General features: G+C 43.4%; 1 protein-coding gene and 1 long non-coding RNA gene across 6 annotated transcripts in view; one reads left to right on the forward strand and one right to left on the reverse strand.

The window, feature by feature from the left end:
• Window positions 1–15,457, reverse strand: part of OTX2 (orthodenticle homeobox 2) — a 59,255-nt gene extending 43,798 nt beyond the window's left edge. The window contains exons 1-2 of one of the 5 annotated variants that reach the window (XM_060753696.2): window positions 15,365–15,457; window positions 4,454–4,583 (exon numbers count right to left, since the gene is read on the reverse strand). The gene's annotated coding sequence lies outside the window, so the exon portion shown is untranslated. Of the gene's footprint in view, window positions 1–4,453; window positions 4,584–4,811; window positions 5,040–13,750; window positions 13,786–14,397; window positions 14,435–14,982; window positions 15,007–15,364 lie in introns of those variants that run through there. The other 4 variants (XM_067463091.1, XM_060753705.2, XM_067463089.1 and 1 more) reach the window with 4 other exon arrangements.
• Window positions 15,458–15,491: 34 nt separating this feature from the next.
• LOC132761126 (uncharacterized) overlaps window positions 15,492–16,143 on the forward strand; it is a 72,971-nt gene continuing 72,319 nt past the window's right edge. Inside the window, exon 1 of the long non-coding RNA XR_009629930.2 lies at window positions 15,492–16,143. This exon is cut by the window's right edge and continues 250 nt beyond it. This is a non-coding gene — a long non-coding RNA (uncharacterized lncRNA).

The following is a 16,143-nucleotide window of genomic DNA, read 5'->3' on the forward strand; positions in this document are numbered from 1 at the left end:
CCCAAAGAGTCTAAAGCTGTGGTTATGTATATGTATGAAAACACACAAAATGAGCACACCTACTAAATATACTCCAATACATATGTTGTGCATATATTATTATTATTATTATTATTATTATTTTGCCTCACTTTTTTCTCTTGATGGTGACCCAAAGAGTCTAAAGCTGTGGTTATGTATATGTATGAACATACACAAAATGAGCACACCTGCTAAATATACTCCAATACATATGTTGTGCATATATATAATACAATTATTATTATTATTATTATTATTATTATTATTATTATTATTATTATATTGCTTCACTTTTTTCTCTAGATGCTGACCCAAAGAGTCTAAAGTTGTGATTATGTATATGCATGAACATACACAAAATGAGCACACCTACTAAATATACTCTAATACATGTGTTGTGCATATATATATATATATATATATATAAAATTTATTTATTTACAGTATTTATATACCGCCTTTCTCACCCCTGGGGGGACTCAATACAAACACACACACATACTGGAGCGTATTTATTTCCTCTCAACCTCTGAGGATGCTTGCCATAGATGTGGGCGAAACGTCAGGAGAGAATGCTGCTGGAGCATAGCCATACAGCCCGGAAAACTCCCAACAACCCATATTTATTTCTATTTGTTTACTTATATTTTTTCTCTCTCCTGCCTTTCTCCCCATCTGTCATGCTCACACCATTTACTTTCATGCGCCCACACCATAGTCTATCATGAATACACAATATGATGTATACACATCATATATTATCGTGTACACACATTACTCTATGTGTAATGCGCCCACCCACCCAAAAATACACAGGAAAGGCAGCTAACAAGGAGGCCAGCGGTGTATCACAACTACTGTAACACACAGTACACAAAAACATCGATCCCCCTTCTCACAAACGCCCAAAGTCGACAAAAATTGTGCTCTTTGTCACAGGAAGGAGTGCATGCCTGGCCCCAAAGTATGCACTCAAACTTTTTGAAATCTCAACTCTGTCTGGAGGCCTCTTTGAGGAACCTTGCAAGGGATATTGATGCGTGAATGGCTATGGAACGTGTGCAGGGCCCTTTTGGAAACCCGCCTTCTCATTTCCTTCCCATGGAAGCCTCCTTCGGGGGGCGTTTGTGTCTAGAGAGGCGGTCAGGACCCACAAAAGGCCACCGAGACCCCCGATCCACAAGCCACAGAATCGGGATGATGGCGAATTAAGAGTTCCCAAGCTAGAAGAGAAGGCCAAGGGAGTAAACACTGCCTTGGGTTCTCAGGGGAGCAAAAAGACTCCCAAAAGCAAACCATTGTGGGAGGGGGGGGGGGGGAGGTAGTTCTGGAGCTCAGCCCAGCCCAGCCCAAACCCAGCATCACTCCTGGAGTAGACCCCCGAGCCCCCCCCCCCCCAATGGTAAGCCAACACTGTGGTAAATTCCCTTGATTTATTATTTATTTATTTATTTGCTTCATTTTTATACCGCATTTTTCAGCCCTTAACAGGAGACTCAATGCGGTTTCCCATGAGTAGACTCTGGTTGCGACTACCAAGGGGATCTGATCAGCATTTGTTTTCCTATCTCCTTTAGGTCAGAAATAGCTTTCTCTTTTATGTCCCCAGTCTATCAATAGAGTTCAGAGATCTGTGTTACTCGGGAGAGTCTTGACCCGAAGGAAGGAAGGAAGGAAGGAAGGAAGGAAGGAAGGAAGGAGGACGAACTCCTCGCCTTTGTGGCTAGCTTGTCCACCTTTCCGACTTCTCTCTCTTCTCCACACTACTTTCTTTTTCCTACCGAGTTTCCTTCCAGTTGGTAATCCAGATTCAGAAATGTGTTTTGCAGTGAATCTTGGTCCAAAAAAAAGGAAGGAAGGAAGAAAAAAGGAAGGAAAGAAGGAAGGAAAAGGAAGGAAAGAAGGAAAGAAAGAAGGAAGGAAAGAAGGAAGGAAGAAAAAGGAAGGAAATAAAGAAGGAAGGAAGGGAGGGAGGGAGGAAGGGAAGGAGGAAAGAAAGAAGAAAGGAAAGAAGGAAGAAAAAGGAAGGAAAAAGAAGGAAATAAGTAAGGAAAGAAGGAGAGAAAGAAGAAAGGAAAGAAGGAAGAAGAAGGAAGGAAGGAAAGAAAGAAGGAAAGAAGGAAGGAAAGAAGGAAAGAAGAAAGAAAGGAAGGAAGGAAGAGAAAAAAGGAAAGAAAGAAGGAAAGAAGTAAAGAAAGAAAGGAGGAAGGAAGGAAGGAAAAAGGAAGGAAGGAAAGAAAGAAGGAAAAAAGGAAGGAAAGAAGGAAGGAAAGAAGGAAGGAAAAAGAAAGAAGGAAGAAAGGAAGGAAAGAAGGAAAGAAAAAGGAAGAAGGAAGGAAGGAAGAAAAGAAAGAAAGAAAGAAAGAAGGAAGGAAAAAAGGAAGGAAAGAAGGAAAAAGGAAGGAAGGAAAGAAAGAAAAGAAAAAAAGGAAGAAAAAGGAAGGAAAGAAAGAAGGAAAGAAGGAAGGAAAGAAGGAAACAAGCCCTTGTTTCCTTTGGAGTTGACTTGCGCACTCTTTCCAAACCCTTTCCCTTTTCCTCACGACTTTCTTTTTCCTACCAATTTTCCTTCAAATATTTGCCAAACTATATTTATTTTTTAAAATCTGTGTTACTCGGAAACTGGTTATTTACAGCGAGGAGAAGGAAGAAAAGAAGGAAGGAAAGAACGAATTTCGAGTTTCCTTTGGATCAGACGTGATCTTTTTGTTCCCTTTCCCAACTTCTCCGCCTTTCCTTCCGGTATTTTGCAAAATTATTTTAAAGTCGGGACTATTGGAGAGGAAAAAATCGATCTGGGATTGAAAAAGAAAGAAGGAAAGAAAGAAAGAAAGAAAGAAGGGGAGGAGGGGAGAGGAGAAAGGCAGGCAGGGGTGGGATTCCTTCCGAACCCAGTTAAGCCCCAAACTTAACACTTAATTCACTTTCATCCCCCTTTAAACTCCGCGGGGACCTGGGGGTAAATGCGCTTTAAGGCTTCTCGAGAAGACCATTGGGTTGGCTTGAGGGAAAAGAACTCGGAGGGAAGAGGAGGAAGAGGAGGAAGCCAGGATCCGGATTCTTTCCTGAAATGGTTTCGGGACGGAGTAAGTGTTGGCCGCATCCAAAATGGGCAGCTCATTAATTAAACCCCTCCTTTCGAGGCTTTATCTCTTGCATTTTAATTAGGAGAAGGAGGAAAAAAATTCCCGGGGAAAAAAGAGAAGCAATTAACCCAAAGGGCCCGGATGGAGCCGAAGAGGAACTAGAGAAAAATCACAGGAAATCCGAGCAACACAATCAATACCTCAGACGGGGAGGAATGGAGACAAGTTAGGATCACTCGAACCCGTGTCTATTGGGATGTCCAGTGAGTATGTAAGAAGCCTTCCAAAGGGTTTCGAAAAAGACAAAGAGGGAAAGTAAAGAGGGAAGAAAGAAGTCCTAGGCAACGTGAAAAAAGGAAGGAAAGAAGGAAGGAAAAAAGGAAAGAAAAAAAAGAAAGAAGAAAGGAAAGAAGTAAGAAAAAGGGAGGAAAGAAAGGAAGGAAAGAAGGAAGGAAAGAAAGGAAGGCAAGAAGGAAGGAAAAAGTAAGGAAGGAAAGAAAGAAAGAAAGAAAGAAAGGAGAGAAGGAAGAAAAGGGAAGGAAAGAAGGGAGGAAAAATGGGAGGAAAGAAGGAAGGAAAGAGGGAAAGAAAAAAGGAAGTAAAAAGGAAGGAATGAAAGGAAAGAAGGAAGAAAAAGGAAGGAAATATGTAAGGAAAGAAAGAAGAAAGAAAAGAAGGAAAGAAAAAGGAAAGAAGGAAGGAAAGAGAAGGAAGAAAGAAAAGAAGGAAAGAAAAAGGAAAGAAGGAAGGAAAGAAAAAGGAAGGAGAGAAGTAAGGAAAGAAGGGGGAAAGAAGGAAAAAGGAAGGACGGAAGGAAGGAAGGAAAGAGAAAGAATAAAGGAGAGAAGGAAAGAAGGAAGAAAAAGGAAAGAAGGAAGGAAAGAGAAAGAAGAAAGGAGAGAAGGAAAGAAAAAGGAAGGAGAAAAGTAAGGAAAGAAGGGAGGAAAGAAGGAAGGAAGGGAAAAAGTAAGGAAGGAAAAAAAGATGAAAGGAAAGGAGGAAGAAAAAGGAAGGAAAAAAAAGAAGGAAAGAAGGAAAGAAAGAAAGGGGGGGAAAGGAAGGAAGGAAGCTCTTCGTTTCCATTATCTTGCACACTCTTTCCCAACCCTTTCCCTTTTCCCTACGACTTTCTTTTTCCTCCCAAATTCCCTTCAAATACTCGGTTTGGACTCCAGAGAAGGGAGAGAAAGGAAACCCCTCCAGCTTTAAAGACATATCAATTATTGGGTCGGGACCTCTTCTCTCTCTCTCTCGAAGGGAAAACACACACACACACAGAGTCACGTCGAACATCTCCAAATCCCGGCGCTCCAACCCAACCCGAGATGGAAGAAGTTCCTCCTTACCTGGAGAGAAGCGCCTTCCTGGGAGACCTTCCCGTTGGGAACAGAAGGAAGCAAGGAAAGGGACGCGTTTGGCCTGATCCGGGCGCTGGCGTGACCCCGAGCGAGGCCGGAGGGGTGTCCTCTTCCTCTCCTGGGGAAGGAAAGGAGAGAGAAACCACAAGGGAGAAAGGAGAAGAAGGTTAGAAGGAGCCGCTCTTCTTTCTTTCTCCTCCTCCTCTTCCCTCTTCTTCCAGATCTCTCCTTCTTGAGAGAGACAGGGCGCAAACGCGCACTCCTTCTCTCCTTCCCAATTAATTCAAGAGGAGGGGGGGGGGGGAAATGGAGACTTAAAGGGGTTGGGGAGGAAGCAAAGACCCACCCCCGCAGAATGGGACCCCCAGCAGTCCCACCGTCGCCCCCTTTTCTTGCTCTTGCTCCGCTTCGGAGGGAAGGGGGGACTTTTGGGGAGACTCTGGGAGGAGGGCGCGCCTTGGCAGCAAGCTCTCTTCTCTTCTCTCTCTCTTTCTCTCCTTCTTTCTCTTTCTCTCTCTCTCCCGGCTTGGTTTGCTGCACCAGCCGCCTCTCGGGCAACTTTTTTGACGCCGACTCGCCAACCAATGGCAAGGAGGGAATGATTGACACCTCTAAACCAAGAAGGGGGGGGGGAGTAAAAAAAACAGACAACAGGGGAGGGGGAAAGGGAGCGAGGAGGAAAACAGGGCGCAGCGTCTCCAGGGGGAACGGCAGGCAGGTTGTTTTGAAAAGGAGCAGGAAATATATAGACATATGTATAAGGTATATAGGATATGCATATGGACTACTGTTGTGTACACACGTCTGCACACCCGCTTAGCTAGGAAACGACTCCTCTCACACTTTGTTTTGTGAAGGTGCGCCTTCAAGTTCTTCCCCACCATTGGCGACCCCATTATGGCTTGTTTTCTAGGGAAGCTTAGGTCAACCTTCTGAGGTTGAGAGAGTGTGACTCACCCCAAGTCACCCAATGGGTTTCACATCGCCCAACAGGGATTAGCACCTTGGGTTTTAGTGTATTCCATATCCATCTATCTATCCACCCACCCACCCATCTACCCATCTATCTCTCTACCCATCTATCTCTCTATCCATCCATCCACCCATCTACCTACCCATCTACCCATCTATCTCTCTACCCATCTATCTCTCTACCCATCTATCCATCTATACATCTATCCATCCATCTATCCTTCTATCCATCCATCCATCCATCCATCCATCCATCTATCCACTCACCCACCCATCTACCCACCCACCCATCTACCCATCTATCTCTCTACCCATCTATCCATCTATCCATCCACCCACCCATCTACCCATCTATCTCTCTACCCATCTACCCATCTATCCATCCAGCCAGCCATCCATCCATCCATCCACCCACCCACCCATCTATCTCTCTACCCATCTATCTCTCTACCCATCCATCCATCCATCCATTCTATATAAATAAAAATGTAATGTTCGTTTGTGGGATTAACAGAACTCAAAAACCCCTGGACGAATGGACATCAAATTTGGACACAAGACACCTAACAACCCAATGTATGTCCTTCACTCAAAAAAATTGATTTTGTCATTTGGGAGCTGTAGTTGCTGGGATTTATAGTTCACCTACAATCAAAGAGCACTCTAAACCCTACCAACGATGGAATTGACCAAATTTGGCACACAGTTCTCCCATGACCAACAGAAAATACTGGACAGGTCTGGTGGGCAGTGTCCTTTGGTTTTGGAGTTGTAGTTCACCTACATCCAGAGATCACTGTGGACTCAAACAATGATGGGTCTGGACCAAACTCTACACGACTACTCAATCGGGGAAAATAGAATCTTGACATTTGGGAGTTGTACGTGCTGGGATTTGTAGTTCACCTACAATCACAGAGCATTTTGAACCCCACCAACGATAGAATTGGGCCAAATCTCCCACACAGAACCCCCATGACCACAGCAACGCGTGGCAGGGGACGGCTAGTATGTGTATATATATCTATATGTGATATGCAGATGGACTATTGTTGTCTACACACGTCTGTACACCCGCTTAGCTAGAAAACTACTCCTCCCACACTTTGTTTTGTGAAGGTGTGCCTTCAAGTCCTTCCCCACCATTGGCGACCCCATTATGGCTTGTTTTCTTGGGAAGCTTAGGTCAACCCTCTGAGGTTGAGAGAGTGTGACTAACCTCAAGTCACCCAATGGGTTTCCCATCGCCCAACAGGGATCAGATCCTTGGGTTTTAGTATAATCCCAAACACCACATACTCAATGTATTGTCGAAGGCTTTCATGGCCAGAATCACTGGATTGTTGTAGGTTTTTTCGGGCTATATGGTCATGTTCTAGAGGCATTCTCTCCTGACGTTTCTCCTGCATTTATGGCAAGCATCCTCAGACCTCACTACCTCTGAGGATGCTTGCCATAGATGCAGGCGAAGCGTCAGGAGAGAATGCCTCTAGAACATGGCCATATAGCCCGAAAAAACCTACAACAACCCACCACATACTCTCTCTCTCTCTATATATGTGTATGTGTGTGTGTGTGTATAGAGAGAGAAAGAGAGAGAGAGAGAAAGTATGACCTTTGGGAATACTCTAAAAACCAAGGTTCTCTAAAAACCTAACCATGTCAACAAAACACTATGGCAGAGTCTTCATAGCTCATACATATTTACTCTATTTGTACCCTGCCTTTCTCTACCCCGGAATTAGACTCAAGGTGGATTTACATATGGGAACTATTCAATGCCTTAAAATTAAATAGGTTGTTGTAGTTTTTTCGGGTTATATGGCCATGTTCTAGAAGCATTCTCTCCTGACGTTTCGCCTGCATCTAAGGCAGACATCAAGTCCTTCCCCACCATTGGTGACCCCATTATAGCTTGTTTTCTTGGGAAACTTAGGCCAACCCTCTGAGGTTGAGAGAGTGTGACTCACCCCAAGTCACCCAATGGGTTTCCCATCGCCCAAATGGGATCAGAAGCTTGGGTTTTAGTATATTCCCAAACACAACATACTCAGTGTATTGTGGAAGGCTTTCATGGCCAGAATCACTGGGTTGTTGTAGGTTTTTTCGGGCTATAGATAGAGGCATTCTCTATCTATCTATCTATCTATCTATCTATCTATCTATCTATAGAGAGTGAGAGAGTGATAGTGAGTGAGAGAGAGAAAGAACGAGAGAGTATGGCCTTTGGGAATACTCTAAAAATCAAGGTTCTCTAAAAACCAAGCAAATCCATTCTGACCTCACCTTGCCAAAAATACACCATGACAGAGTCTCCATAGGTCAAATCTATTTACTCTATTTGCACCCCCCCCCTTTCTCTATCCCCCCCAAAGGCAGCTTTACATATACCTTTGAACAAAGGTAAAATACATTAAAATTAAATATTTTAAAATTAAAATTAAACACACATTAAAACATATAAACATGGTAGTCACTATCTACCTATCTACCTATCTACCTAGCTACCTATCTACCTATCTACCTACCTACCTACCTACCTACCCATCTACCCATCTACCCATCTACCCATCTACCTATCTACCCATCTATCTATCTATCTATCTATCTATCTATCTATCTATCTATCTATCATCTATCTATCTATCTATCTATCTATCTATCTATCTATCTATCTATCTATATCTCTCTATGTATCTGACCTATGGAAACTCTGTCATGGTGTTTGGTTGACAAGTTGAGTCAGAAGGGGTTTGCCTTTCTTCTGAGGCTGAGAGAGTGTGACTCACCCAAGGTCACCCGATGGGTTTCCATATCTGGTGTCTCCACATATCCACGAATGTGAGGGTGGGCATACATGTATGTCTGAGGAGGTGTGTGCATATCTAGTTCTCAGATGTAGGAGTGGAGACAAGCACATACACATATTTTTGAGTGTGAATGTGTCTCACTGTGTGTATACAGCACATTCAAAATGTAGGTGTGGATATATCTTTGTATGTTTGTATATGTATATCTTCAAACAGATATACACACACATGAAATATGAATATATACACAAATGTGAGTGTAGATATACCTCTGTGCGTCATGAGCATATACACAAATGGATATAAGCATACATACATGTGTGAATGTTACCAAATGAATATAGACCTACACATACATGTGAGTGTGAATGTGTCTCTCTTTCTTTGTGCATGCCTTCCTAGATGTGTATGTGAGATATCTATCTATCTATCTATCTATCTATCTATCTACCTACCTACCTACCTACCTACCTACCTACCTACCTACCTATCTATCTATCTATCTCACACATTCACACATATTACAGGAATGCTGTGCAGAGATACCAAAGCAATTGTGAATATATGTGTATGTGTGTGTATTTCCCATTAGCACCAATGTGTACAGATAAGCTCAACTGTGAGTATGGATGTATATGTCAATATGTATTACATATACATTAATGTACAAACCTACATACATAAAAGTTGGTGTGACTGTGTGTACAGCATATGCACAACTACGTAAACAGAGGCATATTTCTTATGTGAGTGTGGAATTGTGTGTGGTGTATGTAAATATGTATATAACATTAAATACAACCATAAAAACATATATGAATGTGGCTACCTCTTGTATGTGTGTATACATAAATGTACATAAGTGTATAGGAACAGCTATGTAGAAGTGTGATGGTGGGTGTGTACAAGATATGTGTATTTGCATATGTGTTTAGGCTTGTGTATCTCTCTCGCTCTCTGTGTGTGTATTATATGTGTTTGTGTGGGCTACCTCTTGTATGCATGTATACATAAATGCACGTAAGTGTATAGGAACAGCTATGTAGAAGTGTGATGATGGGTGTGTACAAAATATGTGTATTTGCATATGTGTTTAGGCTTGTGTATCTCTTTCTGTGTGTATATTGTGTGTGTATACACACATGCATATATGCACAAGGATGTCTGTGTGTATACACACTAATATGTGTCCGGCTGTGTATTTGTAGCATTTGGTAGTTGAAACCCATTACTCTTCTCAGAGTAGAGCAGTGTGTCTACACTTTGGTAAATGTTGTTGTCTGGATGGGCCTGCCAACTGAATTCAGGCCATAAGTGTTTGTGGAGTTTTCTCTTTCTCTCCCCCACATGCCCAGGAAGTTCTGCCTACACACAAGGAATGGGGGGACAAACCCCATATTTTTAAAACCTACACTTCCCAGAGAGAGGTGACCCTGTGCGTTGTGGGAATGAGAAAGAAGAGAAGGAGAAAGTAGAGAGAAGGAAGAGGCAGGAGGGCTGGTAAATAGCAGAATGTCTGGGAAGGGAGGAAGAAGCAAAGCTGGGGGGAAAGGTGGGCCTAGAAGGAGAAGTGGGACCTTCCTTGGAACTGCAAGGAGAAGGTTTGAGAGGAACAAGAAAGAAAGACAGGGAGGAAGAAAGAGAAAGAGGGAACATCATTCTCCTCCTTTTATTTTTCTTCCCTTCCTCCTCCTCTTCATATTTCTCTTCCTCCAGTTCCTCTTGTTCTTCCTCCTCCACTTCCACCTCATTTTCTTATTTTTACCATTCTTTTTTCTTTCTCTTCTTTTTGCTCATCCTTTTTCTTCTTTCCCCCCTCTTCTTCTTGATCGCCCTTCTCTTCCACTTTTTCTTCCTCTTCCTCCTTATTCTTCCTTTTCTTCCTGATCCTCCTTCTCTTCCACTTCTTCTTCATCATCCTCTTTTCCTAACCCCTCTTTTTACTCATCCCCTTTCTTCCTCTTCTTTCTGATCCTCCTTCTTTTCCGCTTTTTCATCATCATCCTTATTTTCTTCCTCTTCTTTTTGCTCATCTTTTTCTTCCTCTTCTTCCTTTTTCTTCCTCTTCTTCCTGATCCTCCTTTTCTTCCAATTCTTCGTCATTTTCTTCTTCTCATCCTCGTTTTCTTCTTCTTCTTGCTCATCCTTTTATCTTCATCTTCTTCCTTCTTTCCTCTTCTTCCTGATCCTCCTTCTCTTCCAATTCGTTATCATTTTCTTCTATTTTTCTTCCTCTTCTTTCTGATCTTCCTTCACTTCCACTTCATCATCCTCTTTTTCTTCCTCTTCTTTTTGCTCATCCTTTTTCTCTTCCCTTTCTTCCTTTTTCTTCCTCTTCTTCCTGATCCTCCTTCTCTTCCAATTCTTCATCATCATTTTCTTCTTCGTCTCTTTTTCTTCCTCTTTTTTTGCTCATCCTCTTCTTTTTCGTCTTCTTCCAATTTCTCCCTTTTCTTTCATTTTTCTTCCTTGTCTATTTCATCTCCTCCTCCTCTTCTTTTACCTTATCTTTTTTCTTCTACATCCTCTTCCCGTTACTTCTTTTTTTCTTCTTTTCTTCTTTTTCTCTTTTTCTTTCTCTTCTTTTTGCTCATCCTCTTCTTTTTCATCTTCTTCCTATTTCTTCCTTTTCTTTCTGTTGATATTATTCTTCCTTGTCCAGCTCATCTTCTTCTCCTCTTCTTTCACCTTATCCTTTTTTCTTTTACACCCTCTTCCGTTGCTTCTTCTGCTTGCCTTTCTGTTCTTCCTTCCATTTCTTTCTTTTTCCCCTGATCCTCCTCCTCGTCTTCCTCCGCCACCCTTTCTCTTCTTCTTTCTACTCATCCCGCCATCCCCCTTCTTTTTCTTCCTTTTCTTCTTGTTCATCTTTACTTCCCCCCTTCCCTCCATCATCATCATCATCATCATCACCACCATCTTCCTCTGCTTTCTCTCCTTCCTCCTCACTTTTATTGCTACTATTCTCACTAAACCACGAGTAAAGGTACAACTACCAGGAGAATGAAAGGAGCTGGGCCGAAATATGGCCTCTTATTAAGGGAAAGGTTACACTGGGGAACTGAGAGGCAAAGCTTACAAACCTCTTTTCCTAGTTCCAACAGACCTCACAACCTCTGAGGATGCTTGCCATAGATGCAGGCGAAACGTCAGAAGAGAATGCCTCTAGACCATGGCCATATAGCCCGAAAAAACCTATAACAACCCACTTCTTACAACACTTACTATTTCAAACAAGAGAACGGGAGGAAAGGCAGAGGGAGAATGGACATCCCCTCATAAATCTTGCGTCCCATCCCAATTTTCCTAAAAAGTAAAAAAAAATTGCATATCATAGTTTTAGGCGAGTAGCTATTTTCCTCTGACTCCTTAAAAACATAGTTTAAAGGGAGTTTGTTGTATCTGTTCCATTCCAAGGGAACGTAAACAATGCAAACAGGAATTTCTCTCTCTCTCTGCATTCATATTCATCCATTTGCAGAACCCGGAGTGACAGGGTGGGACCAAAATGAGAGGCATTGCCCCCCAAATAAGACTTCTGACCCCCTTCCTTCACTACATTTTCCTTCACTCTCTACTATTTGTAGCACTGCAGTCACTTCAAACTTCAGTGGAGCATTATTTTTAAAAAAGGCGTCAATAAGCACCCAAAGCAAAGGGATGGAAAGAATGCAAAGACAGAAAAGTGCAAACGGTTTTGCAGTCCTGGAAATCTGGGGACTCGAGGAACATTTGTGTAATGGAAAGAGGGAATGGTGACTCCTCATTTCAGGGGACAATGTCTCCCATTTGCTAAGCCAAAAGACAAACCGAGGGGAGAGCGTATTGAACTGGGAAATAATTATTTCCCCCAAAATTTAGCCCATAAAAGATTCCACTTAATAGAATAACACAACTGAAACCCCTTCTCCTTATCGTTTGCTTTTGAAAGTGCTAAAACTGGAGTAAGGTGTGGGCGGTAGTAGTAAAAAAAAATACTCCTAGTAGTAAAGTAGTAGTAAAGTCGTAGTAGCAACCAACATAATTGCAAACCCTAATTTTCACGTCGGATTGGGGTAATCTTAACCAAACAATCCAATCGCGTATTTATTTATTCCCCGACAAAACGGTGCATTACCATGAAAGGCCTCTCCCGCCCCCAGCTGCAATTAACGAATTATAGCAAAGCGTTTTAGTTCAAGCGTCGGTTTCCAAAGCTATCGCTTTCTCCTGTTTTCTTCCCTCTTTTTTTGGACTTTCCCTTCTTCTTTCGAAGGGAAGGTTTCGTTTAAGGAATACTTCCACCTTTCTCATTGGCCGGAGAGTCTTGAGACTCGCATTCTTTGTCCAGTTCGTTTAAGTTTAGTTTTTATTTAGTTTAGTTCGAATTTTTATTCCATAGAGATCACACCATCCAGATTTAATTTTTTCTCTCTCTCCCTCTTAAAACCCAATTGCAGTTTACTCCAAAGCTCCCTTAAATCAAAGGAAAAGAGGGGAAAGCATTGGGAAGGTAGAATGTGTTTTTCTGGGACTTTTTTGGCCACTATCTCGCTTTGTTGAGTCTTCCAGTCCCAAAGAAACCCAACTCTCCCTCTTAAAACCCAATTGCAGTTACTCCAAAGCTCCCCTAAATCAAAGGACTCCATTCCGACGTTTGAAAAAACGCGTGGAGAGGGTCATCTCTTCCCCCAAGAAAGCAGCAACAACACAACCTAGAAACAACAACTCTGAATGGATCTACATTGCCATATAATGCAGATTGAAACAGCATTGTGTGGTCAGTGGAGAGCCATAGAATACAGTTTGACTGCACTGAAATTGCATTCTACACCAGGCATGAGCAAACTTGGACCCTCCAGGTGTTTTGGACTTCAACTCCCACAATTCCTAACAGCATCAGGTTAGGAATTGTTTAACCATTACTCTATTCCAATATGAAAGGACGGGTTTGCAATGATATTGGTTTTTACTATGACTTTACTACGACTTTACTACTAGGGGAAAAGTAAAGGGCCTGAGGCAGTTAGTAATGGTGGGAGTTGAAGTCCAAGACACCTGGAGGATCCAAGCTTGCTCATAGTGTAGACTCACACTTGGCGGGTCCAAGTTTGCCCAAACCTGGTCTACACACTGACTATAAAATACAGTTTCAAACTGCATTTTTGACAGTGTAGATCCAACCTTTCTCACTCGCCTTCCAGCCCCAAAAGAACTCAAGACTTCCCTCTAGAACCCAACTCCAGCTGCTCCAAAAATCCCTAAAACCGTCTGACAAAGAAGCAGGTCTTTGTCCCCTGAAATCCATAGAAAGCAGCAGCAAAGCCCAGGGAAAACGAACCGAAAAATATGAGGGAAACAATAAGTCGGATTGTTGGGATGCGAGGGAAAAGACAAAGGTCTAAGAAGTGAGGGGAAGATCTGGAAGGGAAGTTCAGAGACTAAAATAAAGCCCATTCTCCTCTCTCCTCCATTCACACCGCAGACGGGAAAGTAAACAAACACGGGAGTAAATCAGGATCACCTTTGCAAGGCTGGTTTGGGTCTCTCTGGTGAGGAGTTGACTTCGAAGGGAAGGAGAACAATTTGTCTTTCCTTGGAGGAGAGAGACAACGGTCTAAGAAGTGAGAAGGAAGATCTGGAAGGGGAGTTCAGAGACTAAAATAAAACCCATTCCCCCCTCCCTCCCCTAAAGTCACTATTCCGATGGGAAAGTAAACAAACACGGGAGTAAATCAGGATCACCTTTGCAAGGCTGGTTTGGGTCTCTCTCGTGACATCGAAGGGGAGCAAACAACTTGTCTATCCTCGGAGGAGAGAGACAAAGGTGAAGGGGAATATCTGGAAGGGGAGTTCAGAGCCTAAATTAAAACTCATTTTCTCTCCCCCCCCCCCCTTCACACCTCCAATTGGAAAGTAAACAAACACGGGAGTAAATCAGGATCACCTCTGCAAGGTTGGTTTGGTTCTCTCTGGTGAGGAGTGGACGTCGAAGGGGAGGAAACTTGTCTTTCCTCGGAGGAGAGAAACAAAGATGAGGGGGAAGATCTGGAAGGGGAGTTCAGAGCCTAAATTAAAACTCATTCTCTCTGCCCCCCCACCCACCCACCCACCCACCCATTCACACCCCCGATTGGAAAGTAAACAAACTCGGGAGTAAATCAGGATCACCTTTGCAAGGCTGGTTTGGTTCTCTCTGGTGAAGAAGAACAATTTGTCTTTCCTCGGAGGAGAGAGACAACGGTCTAAGAAGTTAGGGGAAGATCTGGAAGGGGAGTCCAGAGCCGCCACCCCCCTCCAGTCACTCCTCCGATGGGAAAGTAAACAAACACCGGAGTAAATCAGGATCACCTTTGCAAGGTTGGTTTGGGTCTCTCTGGTGAGGAGTGGACTTCGAAGGGAAGGAGAGCAGTCAGTCTTTCCTCGGAGGAGAAAGACAAAGGTCTAGGAAGTGAGAGGAAGATCTGGAAGTGTCTAAAATAACCCCCCTCCCCTCCATTCACACCGCCGATGGAAAAGTACACAAACTCGGGAGTAAATCAGGATCACCTTTGCAAGGTTGGTTTGGGTCTCTCTGGTGAGGAGTGGACTTCGAAGGGGAAGAGAGCAGTCAGTCTTTTCTCGGAGAAGAAAGACAAAGGTCTAGGAAGTGAGAGGAAGATCTGGAAGGGGTGTTCAGAGTCTAAAATAACCCCCTCCTCTCCATTCACACCGCCAATGGAAAAGTACACAAACTCGGGAGTAAATCAGGATCACCTTTGCAAGGCTGGTTTGGTTCTCTCTGGTGAGGAAACAACCTGTCTTTCCTCGGAGGAGAAAGACAACGGTCTAAGAAGTAAGGGAAAGATCTGGAAGGGGAGTTCAGAACCCAAAATAAAACCCATTCCCCCCTCCCCTCCCTTCACACCGCCGATAGAAAAGTAAACAAACACGGGAGTAAATCGGGATCACCTTTGCAAGGCTGATTTGAGTCTCTCTCGTGAGGAAACAACCTGTCTTTCCTCGGAGGAGAAAGACAACGGTCTAAGAAGTGAGGGGAAGATCTGGAAGGGGAGTTCAGAACCTAAAATAAAACCCATCCCCCTCCCCTCACACCTCCGATAGGAAGTAAACAAACACGGGAGTAAATCAGGATCACCTTTGCAAGGCTGGTTTGGTTCTCTCTGGTGAGGAGTGGACGTCGAAGGGGAGGAGAGCAGTCAGTCTTTCCTCGAAGGAGGACGGGGAGGCTTCTGGCGACACCAAAGCCTCCTCCTCCTCCCTCTTTCCTCCTCCAATCTCCCCCTTCTTCTTTCCCTCCTTCTTTCCCTTCCTCTCTCCCTCCCTCCCCCCGTTTTCTCCTGCCCCAAAACTTGGGCATAATCTCCAATAATCCTTCTAACTGGTGGCCAGGAAAATAAATTAATATGGTGTACTGGGGGGGGGGGGGGTTAGGGCTCCCCTTGAAAGGAATCCTTGGGGTTCACCGAACCCCTATTTAAAATATCCGTTAATTTATATATATATATATTTAAAAGGGAGGGGGTTTGCTTTGAGAAAAGCCAGCTCGGGAGTGATTTCTGTGTGTGTGTCACGGTTTGGTAAATGTACCCCTTTAAGAGGCTTTGCCTAAATCCCCACGCACACCTTCAGCCAGATTTGAATACAGATTTCGGGTGTTCAAAAGCCCCGTCGCGGGCAAAATCCAAAAAGAGAGAGAAAGAGAGGGAGAGGGATCCTAGAAACTCCTTCTTGGGGTTTCCAAGCACGAGGAGGCCCCCATTTCTCTACACAAACCCCCCAATTGGAGGGGAAAAAGAAGGAGAGCAGGGTCAGGAGACTATATTTTCAGAGGATGCAACATTTCTCCCTTTTTTTGGTTGAGTGTTGTGTAGACAGAGGAAGAAACAAACCCAAGAAACAGCCTCCAATGGGGGA

The sequence above is a fragment of the Anolis sagrei genome, chromosome 1 (assembly GCF_037176765.1).
Source record: "Anolis sagrei isolate rAnoSag1 chromosome 1, rAnoSag1.mat, whole genome shotgun sequence".
NCBI lineage: Eukaryota > Metazoa > Chordata > Lepidosauria > Squamata > Dactyloidae > Anolis > Anolis sagrei.